Genomic DNA, 16,208 nt, shown 5'->3' on the forward strand with positions numbered 1-16,208 from the left:
AATACAAGAATGTACTTATCACGTCCTATAGCTATAGACTCCTATCGGCTGGTCTCCAGGTGGTGAAAGAGAGAGCTCTGTGCTGCATGGCTTAGGCCCAAACCAGCATTCAGAGCAAAGTCCCAAGATAGCAGAGAGACATCCTCATGGCAAGGTTTTGCAGCAAGAAAAGAAAGAACTCTCTGTAATAAACCTTTTTACAAAAACTCACTCATCACTCATTCAAACTCCTCCCATTGCCAGTCCCATTTGCTTTGGACCAATCAGTGTTCACATGACAATCCTCCTTATATTAATGACTGTCCTGCCATACTTGGCCTCTGGGGGTAGTATTGCAGTCCATGCGCCCTGGGCCATCTTTGTAATCAATCTCCTTGAAGCTTCTAGCACACCAGGTGGACTGGAGATAAGCCCTTTTGCTATGCGGATTCTGTTTGGGGCCACATTCCTCTGTACCTTTTAAAACTGTGGGACTGCAAGTGTCAGCATGGCTGGTCTTGGAAATAAGGAAACATATGTACAACATCCAGAAATATGATAGTAATTCACGTTGAATTCCAACATACACCTCTTTGCACCTAAAGGGCGCATACCACCCTTCTTCAGACACGGTTCCTATTGAACAGTCCATAACTGTTTTCTCCCCAACATGTGTTTCCGAACCAGTACCTATAGAACAGTCCTTAACTGTCTTAACATGTTGTGTTTTTCAACATGTGCAGAAACAGCTTCCTATGGAACAGTCCATAATGGTCTTACTGTGTTGCGCTTCTCAACATGTGCAGAAACAGCTCCTATGGAACAGTCCATAATGGTCTTACCGTGTTACGCTTCTCAACATATGCTTCAGAAACAGCTCCTATGAAATAGTCCATAACGGTCTTAACGTGTGTCGCTCCCCAACATGTGGAGCTTTGCCACTGAGTGACACACCACCAGCATTCTTCAGCGACAGCTTCCATGTCACCATTCTGTATCTTCTGTATCTTCTCCTTTCCGATATCCTCAGTACGGGGCGCAGCACAGGCAAGGGGTGTCCATTCACTCACCATTCACCAGCACACATTCAGAGCAACATATCAACCAGATTTCCGATAGAGAGTCTCGAGGGGGGCCTTACTTGCCCATATTACTAGCCTAAAATATACCTTTATCACACTATACCATGACATGAATCAACCCATCACCATGATATATACATATATATACGTGTCCCACCCAATTACGCATCCCGCAATTCAACCTCCTATAACCCTTTACTGTAAATACAGGTTGGGATTAGGCAGGCTTGCTCACAATGACCTTTTCTACCGCACCTTTGGCATGTTAGCAGTATTGCAGGGCTCTGACTTGGCAGCAAAGTCTCTAACTAGTATGCAGAGACCCTACCGTCAATTCGTCCCTCAACTTGCATAGATAAATGGGCGACCCTTCTATATAAATATCGAGTCTAACACATATAAACCTGAAACAAGGGCACAACCCACACAATTCCATCCCTGTGCCTGGATTTCAGAGACCATGCCCAGGGTATACCATGCACCTCTACCTATAGTTAGGTTCAAGGAACCCTCTAGTTCCATGACTAACGTTACATTGGTAATCTTTAGGACAAAGAAACAAACTCGTCTATGTCCCAAATAATACCCAGTTGCTTCCTTCTCAGCACTGATCTCTTCATCCAGAACCCAGAGTGAAATATCTTCCCAACATTTTTCGTTCACTACCATGTATTGACCTGGCATACAAAGGACGTCATGGTCATGCATCCGACTGAGGGAAATATCAACCTGCCTCCCACTTCCATCTTCTCTGATCACATGTGGGTAATTTAGCCTCAAATGCAACAAGATAGAATCCCCAGTCAGTAAGCTCATTGATGCCACTAAATATACAGACCGAGTCTGCACCTCTGTGTATGGGATCATACAGCATAACACCTTCCACAATCCAAACTAGTACAGCCCATCTGGGCATTCGACCACCACTTTGGATTTGTGTAAGCGACTTGTTTTGGCAAATTCTTACTGAGCGGTGATGCTAACTCATCAGGCCACTGCCCCTCATACAGAGACTGTACAATCAGCTTGATGTTGGTCGATACTTCCGCCTGCTGCTGCGTGCATGCCAGAACCAATGACAGATTTCTGTCCTATACCATCACCCTCTCTACCAACCTCTCAACATGGTTGACCAAAATCCGGAGCCACTTTAACTTGGGTGTTTATGTGACTTTGTTGAATGCTATCATGGATGCCACCAATCTCTCTGAGCAACAAAGCCCCACTTAAGGTATGGCTGAGAGTTTGTTCCTCAGGAGACTGATGTCCACTGTATTAACAACACCCATTCCAGCCCCTATTCCCCCCAATATAGTGCCGAATACATCCCTCCTCTTTCGGGTTACTCCTCAGAAATAAGCGTCCTGCATGAACCTCATTCTGTATCCGCACATCTCTGGGAGTAAGTCACTGGTACAATGACCGCACTTGATTCAGTGTATACTCAGCACATATAGGGCAATAGGTTTTTATCAACCACTGTGACATGTTGCAGCGCCATGTGGTGAAGGCATACTGTACCCTGGTAGCCAGCGTTTTGTTCCCTTTATCTAACGGAGCATGCTCCTGTGTGTATTCACTGGCATTACCTGTGCAGGGTTTCAACCTTTCAGGTGAGACATCAACCAGGCGTATCTCCCCCATGCAAGGAAATTTTCATCCCATTGGTGTGTCACCTGGCACCCTCTAGTCTGGCCAACCGACACCTTATTATGTATAAGTGCCAGCCTTTTGGGTACCTGAACCATATTACTTCTGTTACGTCAATACATGTCATACATTAAAAACCTTTTATTCTTTCAATTCCTCCCTCCAACAAAAAAACAAACAAACATATATTGTAAATTTTATGTTCTGACGAATTGGATGTGTATATTCCTTCCCCAACCTCCAACCCCTCACACATGTATTAATAGCATATTTGCATTCATCAGGAGAGACTCCGGCAAAAATGTTTCACAAGTCTTGTTGATAGGCACAGTCCTTCAGATTCAGCATTAGCCCTAAATTGTCCATAAGCAAAAACAAGAATTAAACTGAATCTTTTCGTTTGTCCCTTCTCTCCTGATGTTTATCAGAATAAATTTGCAGTGTGGTATGGCACAGACAAACTGCCAACCAGATGAACATCTGTCATCCATGTTCCAGAGACCTCTCCAATCTCGCTCCACCAGGACTCTGGAAGTAAAACACAAGAGCAGAATCAAATTCTTATCCATAATATCTGCTCGCCTGCTACGTTTATTTATAGTTCCTTCCTTGGAACCCAGGAACTTAGTATTCCTGGCTTCTGCAACTCTGACCAAACTATCAAAACAACCATGACCTCTTTAGGCTAAACCCACTCCAAAATGAATCCCCATGGTATGATCAAAAATGTAAAAACAAAACAAACGTCAATGTTGATTCTCAAAAGTTCTCAATTTAAACACTAAAAAAAACAATGCATTTATCTGTTTCTTAAGACCTATGCACTAACCCCCCTTTCAGGTGGACTAAACATAATCATTTTTCCACCTGAACAAAACAAAAATAAAATAAATGAATAAACAAATAACAAAAATTTAAAAATGTAAAAATTGATGAAAAAAACAAAAAAACAAAAAAAAAATCCGGCCATTATCACACAAAAACAACATGACAAGACAACCACCATAAAACAATGACAAACACTTAACTTTTAACTAAAGACATCCATGGACTTTCCTCATGAGAAGAGTAAGGCGCCTTTCACACGGACGGCTATTCTGCCGCAGTTAAAAGCATGTTTTTTTTTCTGTGAAATTCAAGACACAGGCACTGCGATCAGGTGCATTTGTACAGTGCGATTAGCTGCGGTTTCGCCATTTCCATAGCAAACCGACAGGGTACCGACTCATATTGAACGGGGATCCGACTTGGATCCCCGCCAATACCAGGCACTGTGTTTGGTATGAATCTTGAGGGGGAACTCCACGCCAAATTTTAAATAAAAAACCGGCATGGGTTCCCCTCCAAGAGCATACCAGGCCCTTTGGTCTGGTATGGATTTTAAGGGAAACCCCTAAGCCGAAAAACGGCGTGAGGGTCCCCCTCAGAATCTATACCAGACCCTTATCCGAGCACGCAGCCCGGCCGGTCAGGAAAGGGGGTGGGGACAAGCGAGCACCCCCCTCCTTAACCGTACCAGGCCGCATGCCCTCGACATGGGGGGGGTTGGTGCTTTGGGACAAGGGGGGCGCCCTGCGGGCCCCCCCACCCCGAAGCACCTTGTCCCCATGTTGATGAGGACAAGGGCCTCTTCCCGACAACCCCGGCCGGGAGATGTCACCCCGCCCCCTTATGACGTCACAGTCCTGGGGCAGGGTCACCGGGTGACATCACCTGGTGACCACGCCCCATGCCTATATAATTGGTTGCGGACCTCACTGGCATTACAGCGAGAGGGAGCATCGTGTCAACATCTCTGGAAGAGAAGAGGGAAGAAGACGTCTCAGAAGACCGGGCTCCTCCGCTAGCAAAAGAGCGGCAAAAGAGCAGAAGATAGCGGAGGAGCCCGGCAGAAGGAAGAAGGCACCGGAGAAGAACCAGAGAGCATGAAGACAACACCGTAGAGAGGGAGAAGAGGCCTGAGAGACCCCCGAAGTCGGCAGAAGACCCCCGAAGTCAGAAGAAGACCCCCGGAGCTGCCTAATAAGTTACTTTTAAAACCTATGTAGTGTGATTTTTTTATTGACACTTTTTTCCCCAGATGAATGGGTAGGGGTACGATGTACCCCATACTCATTCACATAGGGTGGGGGGCCGGGATCTGGGGGCCCCCTTATTAAAGGGGGCTCCCGCATTCTGATAAGCCCCCCGCCTGCAGACCAACGGCCAGGGTTGTCAGGAAGAGGCCCCCTGTCCTCATCAACATGGGGACGAGGTGCCCTGCGGGGCCCCCCCACCCCAAAGCATCTGACCGACCGGGCTGCGTGCTCGGATAAGGGTCTGGTATGGATTTTGGGGGGACCCCCACGCCGTTTTTTCAGCGTAGGGGGTGCCCCTTAAAATTCATACCAGACCGAAGGGCCTGGTATGCTCTTGGAGGGGAACCCATGCCGTTTTTTTATTTAAAATTTGTCATGGAATTCCCCCTCAAGATTCATACCAAACAGTGCCTGGCATTGGAGGGGATCCAAATCGGATCCCCGTGCTTGTCGCTCATTGGGAAAGGAAAAAACATTTTTCCTTTCCTGATGAGCGAGCCAACTCGGTGCTGCTATCCGCACCTGACACAGTGCACTGCGATTACCTGCGGTTATGCGCGGATAGCTGCGCTAAATTGCTCCTGGATGCAGTCAATTCTATTTTTTCTATCCACACCAAACCGCAGGTAAGCAAAATGCAGCTAAACGCAGTGTGTGAATGAGGCCATAGGAAACCATTATGTGCGTTTAGCTGCAGTAGAAAACGTAGCTAAAAGCACAATTTTATCCGTCCGTGTGAAAGGGGCCAAAGTGCTCATTTCCATGTGAAAGACAATTAGTTAATGGGAAAAACAAAACATCTGTACCTCATCACAACATTTGTAACTTCATTTGTAACTCTTTAATCCATTAATGCCTGACTGTTGTTTATCTTATTTTTTCATTGTTTGCAAACAATTACTAATTAATGAGCTCATGGTACCATATGATAATCGATTATGCATTTACAATAACTTTGCCCACTGTTGTGCTCACTTTGAAGGACCTGCAAACAAAACACAAACATTAGTATCCAAACTAGTCTAACTTCTTCCCTGGTCTCTGGAAAAGGAACACAAAGACAGTGATTACACACAATTATCATGACAATTGACTTTTCAAGTCCCCCAAGCCTTTTCCCATTAATTGTAATGCTAGGGGAACAATTGCCATATTTTATTTAAACATTAAGCTCACATCTAAACCTTATTCATAGCAAGGAAACATTGACCAGAAAATTCTTAGCATCCATGCAGCTCACTAAGTGCCGCTAACATTGTTTCCCCCAGTGCTACATTTGAATAACCATGCGGCTACCTCCATTTTTACTTTACACAACTGTTCTACATATTGATGATTTTCAGTTTGTAGTCTCCACATTTGGGTCTTAAAAGGGAAATGGGTTTGATTACTATGGCCTCCATGCTTTGGATTGCTACCCCATCTGGTAGAATAACATTCATAATGCTTTGGGGTCTTTTTAGGGTGGTGCGATTTTCTTTTGATATCATTATTCGCTGCCCAACAATATTTTGCGATGTGACCCCCCCCCCCTTTTACACAAAAAACATTTGAGGGATGGTCTCTGTATAGGCCCTTCTTTGAGCATATGGCGCTGGAAACTCACATTGCTGGACATTATTACTACGATAACTATGATTGGAATAAACAGACTTTACACTTTCATCGTCTGAGGAGTCATCAGAAGTTTCTATTGTTTCAAGTCCTGAATCAATTTCAAGCGCAGTTATCGCACTTTTATTTAAATCTCCAACATTGATTTCTATCAAAGTAACATCACTTGCAGCAATAAGAGCGTTTGGTTTTTCTGCATGTTGTTTCACTTCTATCTTTGTTATGCCCTGAGCATGTGCGGAGGGTACCTCCACCATTGCACATTCGGCTTTTGCATGTTTGGAGGATAACTCCATTATGGCTGCCTGTGCACCCTGTAATTCCTCCCTAAGCAGTATAATAACACGCAAATTCTCAGCCTCTTTTTGATTCAAAGAGGCAATGCAACTTTCTCTTAATTTACATGTTTGTTCTAATTCATATCATCTCTGTTCCAATACACATTTCTCAGTCACTAATTGTTGAATGTGATCATCAACATTTGCATCTGCTTTTGCAACCATTGCTAATATATTCTCCGTTACACTTTGTACCTGTTCCAATAATTGTTTCCTCTCACTATACCATTCTAATTCTTTTTGTTCCACAATGTCTTTCATTTTCAACAACATGCTTATAACATTGGCCATTCTCTGTTTTTTGCCTCTTTTGGAAGACTTTTTATACCTTATGGCATCATTATGAGTATTGCATTGTTTTAATAGATCATTGTATTGGTGTGTTAATGCATTCTTTTGTATAGACTCAAATCTAACACAGCCATACTTGTTAACAATATCTTCAATGGCTTCCATTGATATGCTAATCTGCAACTAGCTACACTGAAGTTGCTCAACTAGTTGTTTATACATATATCAGCCAAAGATCTCACCAGGTTCTGCGCGTCTGCTTCACTGATGAATATATTTCACAGAACTTTCATGATCATCCTCCAAGCGGGGCTTCATAATTCACGAGCCAGCGCCAATCTTTGTCCACACTAGAGACGATTTTCAGTTCTGGGTGTATTTGAGGATTTATTCTTACAGGGACTCAAAAACAAAAATACATTAGGGTTTGTGAATTCTGTGCAGAACTAAATCCTACACGCCTTCTGAGGTGCCAAATGAAGTAATCGATGCAATATTATACAATCTGTTATATCCTATGTAGCGCTGGTAGATTTACAATCTACCGCAGGTTAGGTAAATTTAGTCAATTGTGTGTTAGGAAGGTTAAAAGTTTGCCTCTGTTCCAGCTTGGCTGACGTTGTGTGTGCTTCCGTGCTGACCGGTGGGTGTCGCTGTTACCACTGGTCAGTGTTGGAAAGGGGGGGGATGGATTGGGTGACAGGTATCGCTACAGTGGAAGCTGCTACCGCTGCAGAGAGAGAGCGACGGGCCGCTACTTTGCCTGTTGCTGCTGAAAATGTTTTGGAGGGAGACACTGTTGCTGCCGTCTCATCAGGAGACATTACTTTGATTTCTGAGTCCACTACGCCTGTTCCTGTAGTACCTACTCAGAAGAAGGTGGGCTATGTGAAGGCTTCCCACGGCCGTGGTCGAGGCCTACCCCAGAGGTTACCTGAGCCAGAGCTACCAGAGTCTACGCCTGGGACGGGTAAGCCACTGTTGGGGACTGTAAATAAATATTTGCCAGCGGAAGAATTAAGGGACTCGGAAATAGAATCCATGTCAGATCTTTCCGGGGATGATGACTTGTTTGAAACCATGTCATAAGAGCTATTGTGGTCACAAGGCGAGGATGTTGCCTCTACAATGACCCTTCCTGAATGGACTGCCCTGGCTTCTGGGAAGACTGTGGAGATGCACAGTGCCGTTGCTGAGACTTTGTCAAAAGTTATTGATTCGCTACAGACACCGGCTGAGTCTATGGTGAAAAAGTCATTAGATTCCTGTGTACCGCCTGGTATAGGGAGAGACAGACCTTTGCCAAAACTTGCTCGCTTGCAAAGGATGTTAAACAAGCGTGTGGCCGCAGAGTATGGATTGGAGTTCCCCTATGTGCCCCAGGATGTCATGCGGGAGATTGAAGCTAATCGGGAGCTTTGGTATAGTGACGCTATTTGGGACTACTTGTCTGTGCCTAAGCCCTTTAGAAAGACTGGATGTTCTGTCCGGATGGATGAACGTTTCAACGGATGCTTTGTACATTGGAACTATGGTCGGCATATCTACGCTGATAAAGTGGAAATCTGCAGAACAGGAAAGGACAATGCTGTGTACTTTATTACCACTGTGGATAAAGAAGGAAAATATGTGACTTTACCAGATCCTCGGTTTTACTGGTAATTATGGACACTATCACTTTGAAGTTACCTAGATAGATAGCGACAGGGTAAAGAGATCTGCGTGGTCAAGATCTACAGATCCTGTTCTGTGTTTAAATCCAAGGACTTCTGTTTGCTAGCCGGATTTCTTAGTTCTTATGCAGGGATGGACTCCAAAAGTGTATATTTTTTCTAATATAAATAATAGGAAGAGAGTCTCATTTTAAATGAGGCTTTGCTCCTGGTGTTGCGCAGGATGTATATATGTGTGTTTAAATGTGTTTCCTTTTCAGGGATCATCGGATCATATGTATAGCTGGGAGGCTTTTCAGCTAGTTAGTGAGGATGTGTAAAATTATATTGTGGTTTTGTTCGCGGCTGTGAACATAATGTTTTATAAGATATAAGTCTCATAATGTCTTTATACCGTCCTTTCTCTCTCTCTTTGCTATCTAAAGTTATGAGAAACTCAAATGCTACTCTCAGGCTTGAGAGTTGCTGTTACTGTGTTGGGACAGATGTTGGGGACAACGTCTATTGTAGGGGGGGAGTATGTAGCGCTGGTAGATTTACAATCTACCGCAGATTAGGTAAATTTAGTAAATTGTGTGTTAGGAAGGTTAAAAATTTGCCTCTGTTCCAGCTTGGCTGACGTTGTGTGTGCTTCCGTGCTGACCAGTGGGTGTCGCTGTTACCACTGGTCAGTGTTGGAAAGGCAACGTGTCGAAGTGTATAGATGCTCCTCTGTCTCGGAGACAACCTCGGTGGAGGTGGTCCTCCGAGCTGCATTCTGGGAAGAGGGTATTTATGGGACAGACGCCATGTTCTAGGGTTTTTTTACAGCCACCTGCTGGCCCTCCTGGCCGACAGGTATGCATTAAGGAGCTACCTCGTGGCCCTCCGTTCGGGAGGCCCACGATACAGCGGCGCAGGGGTGGGTCCAGAGGCTTGTCTGGGGCCTACCACCGCGGCCGAGGAGTGGTCCTGAGCTGTCGGTCCTGTGTGACGAAGCTGGACGGCCGAGGAGATCCCAGGGGAGGACCCGTCTTGGAGAGATCACGCAGCGTGCTGGTCTATAGAGGGGCCTGGTGACTCGGTCGAAGGGCGTATCCAAAAGAAGTAACTATACAGCATAGTGTTACCGGTTCGGCTTAAAGGTTCAAGCACTGTGACTGACTTTCACTGCAGAGAAAATCTGATACATCCTGTGGCAGAGGATCGTACGGATTTACCCCCCAAACGAGTCTGTGGCAGAGACTTTTGATTCGTGCTGCGTACTGGCTGCTAGACCGGTGAGAGCGGCCGATCCAGACGAGCAAGGAGTGTGTCCCACAAGGGGAGCTCATTCCACCTAATTATCTGAATTCTACCAGGACATTTGTTGCTAAGATTCTATAAGAAGATATTTGAGTTTCTCCTGAAAGTTTCCTTTTCCGCCTCTTTCCTGCTACTTCCTAAAGTTTGTTTGTTCAATAAAGCATTGAAAACGTACTCCAGTGTTGGTTTGTGTGTCGTCCAGAAGTAAACTCAATGGAACCCCTAGACCCTGTGCCGGTGAAACAGAGGGAAGCAAAGTGAAGGTAACAGACCCGCTTAAACCAGCAGCTCCACCATGAGTTAGTGCTACACCTATATAACTATTGCATTAATGTATCAATCTGTCTAGTCCCTATACATGCTAGTCTATAAGAGTCTGATAAGCACAATGATATAACAAACACATCTGCTTAGTAAGTAATCAAGTCTTATTTATTTCCCAAGGAATTAGGAAACTAGTATAAAGGTATTACAATGTTACATAGCTTAAAATCAGAACACAATACACAAATATACTTATCACGTCCTATAGCTATAGACTCCTATCGGCTGGTCTCCAGGTGGTGAAAGAGAGAGCTCTGTGCTGCATGGCTTAGGCCCAAACCAGCATTCAGAGCAAAGTCCCAAGATGGCAGAGAGACATCCTCATTGCAAGGTTTTGCAGCAAGCATGCTCTGAAGAAGCTTGAGGTCAAGCGAAACATGTAAGCATTTCTAAATCACGGTATCCTTAGTGAAGACACGGTGAACTCCACCAACTGATGTGACCCCCCCGCAGCTTACCCCGAGTGGTTACATGCAATTTATTTGCAATTTATTTGCTGACAGGGACCAGGTTCATTACGCTGTCCTGGTCCAGGACTTTGAATATATTTCTGCAAGCACTGAAGCCATTGGATTTTGACCCACTAACTTTGCACAACCACCTAAGGGTGGAACTAACTTCATGGGATATCCTGCCTTTGACTTCTCCTGCAATCAGAATGGTGAAAGATGATTAGAATGGAGACAAGACAGTGGAGGCTATGATGATCTACACAGAGAAGGCTGAAAACGGTGAGATGTACTTTCAAACTATCTTTTTTAAGATCTAGTACTAGCAATCTCCGTCCTTCCAAACTGTGTTAAAGTTATCTCCCACAGCACCTGTCAGCTGTCTGTAATCTCCTCTTCAAAATAACCATTTCCATTGCTGATCCATGGACCGCTGTGCATAACAACAATAGCTTACCTGCAAACGGGGAAATCTCTACACATGACAAGTAATAAGTGCACATGCATATGGGAACTTTGAACTGAATTTCAGCAGTATCCTGTTGATACCATAAGGAAACAGCATTACTGACATTTCACATATCATCTTATGGAAATTTATTTTCCGGAAAATTTAAACATTTTCCTTTACTTTCAAATTGGGTTTTCAGGACTGCTTTCCCAGACCAGATACTTGGGTCGGTGTGTGTCTGTGTGTATGAGAATGCTGCGGAGTGTGTGATACAGTTTTGGTGGCCACCTGTTTCTCATCTAGACGTACAGTCTGTTTTAGATTATGTGTTGAAGGTTGGTGTGTATTTTGATATTTTTCTTACATCAATGTATTTAATAACGTATATTTGGATAATCACTATATGAATTCTAGTATTTCACCAGTCTATCCTTTTTGAAGAAATTCTCTGGGTCTTCCAATTTTTATATGCTTTGCAGCAATAAAAAAAAGAACTCTCTGTAACAAACCTTTTTACAAAAACTCACTCATCACTCATTCAAACTCCCCCCATTGCCAGTCCCATTTGCTTTGGACCAATCAGTGTTCACATGACAATCCTCCTTATATTACTGACTGTCCTGCCATACTTGGCCTCTGGGGGCAGTATTGCAGTCCATGCGCCCTGGGCCATCTTTGTAATCAATCTCTTTGAAGCTTCTAGCACACCCGGTGTGCTGGAGATAAGCCCTTTTGCTATGCAGATTCTGTTTGGGGTCACATTCCTCTGTAACTTTGAAAAATGTGGGACTGCAAGTGTCAGCATGGCTGGTCTTGGAAATAAGGAAACATATGTACAACATCCAGAAATATGATAGTAATTCATGTTGAATTCCAACAAGGCCCCTTTCACATGACCAGGTTTGTGTGGATTTCTGTGGCAAGAATCTGCAGATTCATATGACTGGAATGACTGGGTTATGCGATCAGCATATTCTGCGGATTCTTGCCGCAGGAATCTGGTGGCTGCACCAACCCTTGTGGCTGGGTTTACACTAATGCGATGCCAAACATCGCATGTAATTTGCACCACATTGCTGTGCACATCACATGCGATGTCTGTACCATGCAAATTCAGCCATACACTTTTTTTTTTAAATTGCATCACATTTGCACCAACATGATGCAGGACCCTTTTTTTGTTCGCACTAGAATCAGAACGCATGGGTGTTCAGACCCATGCGATCCAAACATGGATTTTGTTGTCAGAAAATCCTATCGTGTGTACAGGGCATAAAGGTTTGCCCTCATATTATATGATGTTGGTAAATCTGAAGGAAGAAATCTACAGAAAATTGTATAGTGTGTATCCAGCTTAATACAGGAGGTGTGTTACTGGCCAGATCACCAGGTGAAAAAAGAGAGAAAAAAGCCTAAAAAAAAGAAAAATGAATTTAGCCACCACATCTAATGATTGGTAAGCTGCAATATATTACATATTTGGTTTTGGATTTAATACCGCTTTAACTTTTCAGTTACTGTATTTATCGGCGTATAACACGCACCCCAATTTAGGGAATTTTAAGGAAAAAAAACTTTTAGGAGGGAAGTTGAAGGGAAAAAAACTTACATTTAAATGCCCATCATTGCAGCCTTCTCAGTGCAGCCTTCTCAGTGCAGCCATGTCAGTGCAGCCTTGTCAGTGCAGCCTTCCCCAGTGCAGCCTTCCCCAGTGCAGCCTTGTCAGTGCAGCCTTCCCCAGTGCAGCATTGTCAGTTCAGCCTTCCCCAGTGCAGCCTTGTCAGTTCAGCCTTCCCCAGTGCAGCACTGTCAGTTCAGCCTTCCCCAGTGCAGCCTTGTTAGTGCAGCCTTCCCCAGTGCAGCCTTCCCCAGTGCATCCTTCCCCAGTGATCCCCTGCCATCCTGGGCTTCAAAATCGCAGACCGCGACTTGAAAATGGCGCCGCCGGCGCCGAAATACACAGAGCCCGTCCTCGGCTCTTCTCGGTGGCTCTCGTTCACTTTCGGCTCCACTCGTAGTCCCACCCGGGATTGGCGTGACTGTGAGCGGAGCTATCCGAACCTAGCCGAGTACACTCGGCTAGGTTTGGGCGGCGTCGAGTGAAGCCGAAAGTGGCCGAGAAGAGCCGAGGACCGGCTCTGTGTATTTCAGCGCCGGCGGCGCCATTTTCAAATCGCGGTCAGCAATTTTTTTAGATCTGCCAGCGGGGATCGCAGGGGATCGGCGTATAACACGCACCCGCGATTTTCCCCTGATTTTAAGGGGAAAAAAGTGCGTGTTATACGCCGATAAATACGGTATATTACTGTAATAATATTTTGTATACAGATTTGTTGATTGTCCCCCATTGTGGTGGCTGCCCGGAGCAGTGGTCCTGGGATTTGAAAACTCTACTGTTCTTTCTCTTTTCCCAGGGACACAGGAACGTTTCAGGTCAGTTCTGATTGGTCAGGACCAGCACATGTTTGTGTCTGTGTTCCTAGGGAAAGAAGAAAAAGAACAGTACGGTTTTAAAATCCCAGGACCGATGCACCGGGCTGCAGAGAGAGTGAAACAGAATGACCTGGGGAGGGTGTAAGGTGTACATGCACATGGTTGTAAGAATTTCACTGATCATAAAGGCAGTGTTTTTTTGGCACAAAGGTTCCTGCGTAAATGATCAGTAAAATGTAAAATGATTATTTTTAGATACGTTTAAATATGCATTTCAACACATACAATTCTAGTGCTGTATCTGCATCTATGCATACAGTGCTTTGAAAAAGTATTCATACCCCTTGACATTTTCCACATTTTGTCATGTTACAACCAAAAACGTAAATGTATTTTATTGGGATTTTATGTGATAGACCAACACAAAGTGGCACATAATTGTGAAGTGGAAGGAAAATTATAAATAGTGTTCAACATTTTTTTACAAATAAATATCTGACAAGTGTATATTTGAGTCATTACTTTGTAGAACCACCTTTCACTAACATTACAGCTGTAAGTCTTTTTGGGGATGTCTCTACCAACTTTGCACATCTAGAGAATGAAATTTTTGCCCATTCTTCTTTACAAAATATCTCAAGCTCTGTCAGATTGGATGGAGAGTGTCTGTAAACAGCAATTTTCAAGTTTTGCCACAGATTCTCAATTGGATTTAGGTCTGGACTTTGACTGGGCCATTCTAATACATGAATATGCTTTGATCCAAACCATTCCATTGGAGCTCTGGCTGTATGTTTTTTAGGGTCTAGTATATGTGCAGCACTAAATAGGAGCGGTCATAATGAATAGGACCGTATGTGTTACAGATTTTTTTTTAAGTATTGAACACTCTAAATAATATACATGCAAAAACACAAATGAATATGTTAAATAAAGTCTACACTGGCGATGGTGAATAAGTAAATATAATCCACAGATGAAAAACTGGGATATGACCTTAATCCAGGTTAGTGAATATCAACTTTCAGACATCAATAGGGGGAAAGATGTAAGGAGAAGATAATGGGAGAAGCCACCACTAACATAACAGAGGCTTACCAGAGCTAATAGACTCAACAGGGCGTAAGCCCAAGGAGTCGTCAAGACTTGTGGTGACAAAACACCAATAGGCAGGGACATCCATGTCTGCGGATGTTGGCACAGGAGGATGATGTTCACAATGTTCCTCAGAGAACTCACAGCAAGGAAGGGAAATTCAGAGATAAGTGGATCAAATCCTTTTTATATGCTCACAGGATGCAACCTCCTCTGCTGCCTCTTCCAGCAACCTCTTCCAGCTGATGTTTTTGTATATATGTATATATATATATATATATATATATATATATATATATATATATATATATATATAATTTTTTCTGTAACACATACGGTCCTATTCATTACAACCGTTCTTATTTAGCGCTGCACATATACTAGTTTCTTTTCACATGCTATTGTCATTTGCTGTGCTGGCTGCTGTCTTGTATTCAGGTGACAGTGCGGTATTTACTTTTTCACATTGTATATTTAGGGTCGTTGTCCTGCTGGAAGGTGAACCTCCACCCCAGTCTCAAGTCTTTTGCAGACTCTCACAGGTTTTTGTCTGAGATTACCCTGAATTTGGCTCCATCCATCTTCCCATCAACTCTGACCAGCTTCCCTGTCCCTGCTGAAGAAAAGCATCCCCACAACACGATGCTGCCACCACCATGTTTCACGGTGGGGATGGTGTTCTCAGGGTGATGTGCAGTGTTAGTTTTCTGCCACACATAGCGTTTTACTTTTAGGCCAAAAAGTAACATTTTGGTCTCATCTGACCAGAGCACCTTCTTCCACGTTTGCTGTGTCCCCCACATGGCTTCTCTTAAACTGCAAAAGGACTTCTTATGGCTTTCTTTCAACAATGGCTTTCTTCTTGCCACACTTCCATAAAGGCCAGATTTGTGAAGTGCACTAATAGTTGTCCTGTGGACAGATTTCCCACCTTATCTGTGGATCTCTGCAGCTTCTCCAGAGTAACCATGGGCCTCTTGGCTGCTTCTCTGATTAGTGCTCCCCTTGCCCGGTCTGTCAGTTTAGGTGGACGGCCATGCCCTGGTAGGTTTGCAGTTGTGCCATACTCTTTCCATTTTTGGATGATGGATTGAACAGTGCTCTGTGAGATGTTTAAAGCTTGGGATATTTTTTTATAACCTAACCATGCTTCTCCACAACTTTATACCTGACCTGTCTTGTGTGTTCCTTGGCTTTCATGATGCAGTTTGTTCACTAAGGTTCTCTAACAAACCTCAGAGGGCTTCACAGAACAGCTGTATTTATACTGAGATTAAATTACACACAGATGGACTCTATTTACTAATTAGGTGACTTCTGAAGGCAATTGATTCCACTCGATTTTAGTTAGAGGTATCAGAGTAAAGGGGGCTAAAGACAAATGCACGCCACACTTTTCAGATATTTATTTGTAAAAAAAATTGTAAAACAATTTATGATTTTCCTTCCACTTCACAATTATGTGCC

At 43.8% G+C, this 16,208-nt stretch overlaps 1 protein-coding gene across 2 annotated transcripts in view; it reads left to right on the forward strand.

Moving 5' to 3' along the window:
* The window catches only part of PLA2R1 (phospholipase A2 receptor 1), a 172,537-nt gene that overhangs the window by 145,320 nt on the left and 11,009 nt on the right, over positions 1 to 16,208 (forward strand). The window lies entirely within an intron of this gene.

The sequence above is a fragment of the Aquarana catesbeiana genome, linkage group LG06 (genome assembly GCF_042186555.1).
Source record: "Aquarana catesbeiana isolate 2022-GZ linkage group LG06, ASM4218655v1, whole genome shotgun sequence".
Taxonomy (NCBI): domain Eukaryota; kingdom Metazoa; phylum Chordata; class Amphibia; order Anura; family Ranidae; genus Aquarana; species Aquarana catesbeiana.